The sequence below is a fragment of the Canis aureus genome, unplaced genomic scaffold (genome assembly GCF_053574225.1).
Source record: "Canis aureus isolate CA01 unplaced genomic scaffold, VMU_Caureus_v.1.0 ptg000336l_RagTag, whole genome shotgun sequence".
NCBI lineage: Eukaryota > Metazoa > Chordata > Mammalia > Carnivora > Canidae > Canis > Canis aureus.
Window position 1 is genome coordinate 7,901 of NW_027554562.1, and position 2,308 is coordinate 10,208.

The 2,308-nt window shown below is 37.8% G+C and overlaps 1 pseudogene; it reads left to right on the forward strand.

Annotated features, from left to right (window-relative positions):
* Window positions 1-501: 501 nt before the first annotated feature.
* Window positions 502-1,456, forward strand: LOC144310012 (18S ribosomal RNA; annotated as a pseudogene).
* Window positions 1,457-2,308: the final 852 nt, after the last annotated feature.

Below are 2,308 nucleotides of genomic sequence, written 5' to 3' on the forward strand. Positions count from 1 at the left end.
GTGTGTACACGTACGTACACGTGTGTACACGTACGTACACGTGTGTACACGTACGTACACGTGTGTACACGTACGTACACGTGTGTACACGTACGTACACGTGTGTACACGTACGTACACGTGTGTACACGTACGTACACGCGCAAGACATTAAGTTAACTTATACAAACCCCCCTTACCCCCCATAAACTCATGTCATCTATTATACACTTATTTATGTCCTGCCAAACCCCAAAAACAGGACTAAGTGCATACAATACTCACAAGCTTTATTTAAATTGTATACAAATGTATTGCTACTCTAGTTAACTTAACACAACAGTCTTACACGCATTCGATCTCGTGGTCTATCTATAGATAGCATCCCCTTTTTTTTTCCTCTCATATTTACTATGTATTTTATTTATTATACACACTACAATTTCAGTATAAGTTAATGTAGCTTAATTAATAAAGCAAGGCACTGAAAATGCCAAGATGAGTCGCACGACTCCATAAACACAAAGGTTTGGTCCTAGCCTTCCTATTAGTTCTTAGTAGACTTACACATGCAAGTCTCCACGCCCCAGTGAGAATGCCCTTAAAATCAGCAGTGATCTAAAGGAGCAGGTATCAAGCACACTCTTAAGTAGCTCATAACACCTTGCTAAGCCACACCCCCACGGGATACAGCAGTGATAAAAATTAAGCCATAAACGAAAGTTTGACTAAGCCATACTAAAAAGGGTTGGTAAATTTCGTGCCAGCCACCGCGGTCATACGATTAACCCAAACTAATAGGCCCACGGCGTAAAGCGTGTTTAAGATACCTTTGCACTAAAGTTAAAACTTAACTAAGCCGTAAAAAGCTACAGTTACCATAAAATAGACCACGAAAGTGACTTTATAATAATCTGACTACACGATAGCTAAGACCCAAACTGGGATTAGATACCCCACTATGCTTAGCCCTAAACATAGATAATTTTACAACAAAATAATTCGCCAGAGGACTACTAGCAATAGCTTAAAACTCAAAGGACTTGGCGGTGCTTTATATCCCTCTAGAGGAGCCTGTTCTATAATCGATAAACCCCGATAAACCTCACCACCCTTTGCTAATTCAGTCTATATACCGCCATCTTCAGCAAACCCTCAAAAGGTAGAATAGTAAGCACAATCATTTTACATAAAAAAGTTAGGTCAAGGTGTAACTTATGGGGTGGGAAGAAATGGGCTACATTTTCTACCCAAGAACATTCCACGAACGTTTTTATGAAATTAAAAACTGAAGGAGGATTTAGTAGTAAATTAAGAATAGAGAGCTTAATTGAATAGGGCCATGAAGCACGCACACACCGCCCGTCACCCTCCTCAAGTAATAAGACACAACCATAACCATATTAACTTAACTAAGACACAAGAGGAGACAAGTCGTAACAAGGTAAGCATACCGGAAGGTGTGCTTGGATTAATCAAAGTGTAGCTTAACTAAAGCGTCTGGCCTACACCCAGAAGATTTCATTACTTATGACCACTTTGAACAAAAGCTAGCCCAACTAACCCCAAACTTAAGTATCACAGACATATAAAGTAAAACATTTAGTTAAATAATAAAAGTATAGGAGATAGAAATTTTAATTGGAGCGATAGAGATAGTACCGTAAGGGAATGATGAAAGACATCTTAACAGTATTAAACAGCAAAGATTACCCCTTTTACCTTTTGCATAATGAACTAGCCAGAAACGACTTAACAAAGAGAACTTAAGCTAAGCTCCCCGAAACCAGACGAGCTACCCATAAACAATCTAAAAGGATCAACTCATCTATGTAGCAAAATAGTGAGAAGATTTGTGGGTAGAGGTGAAAAGCCTAACGAGCCTGGTGATAGCTGGTTGCCCACAAACAGAATTTTAGTTCAACTTTAAATTTACCTAAAAAAAAACAAAATTTTAATGTAAATTTAAAATATAGTCTAAGAAGGTACAGCTTCTTAGAATCAGGATACAACCTTTATTAGAGAGTATATACTAACATCACCATAGTTGGCTTAAAAGCAGCCACCAATTGAGAAAGCGTTCCAGCTCAACAAACAATATAACTTAATCCCAATCATATTACATCAACTCCTAATTATACCTCCTGGGCCATTCTATTTAAATATAGAAGCAACAATGCTAGTATGAGTAACAAGAACTATTTTCTCCCCGCATAAGCTTATATCAGAAACGGATAGACCACTGATAGTTAACAATCTGATAATATCAACCCAAAAATGAAATACTTATCTACCCTATTGTTAACCCAACACAGGCATGCATTTAAGG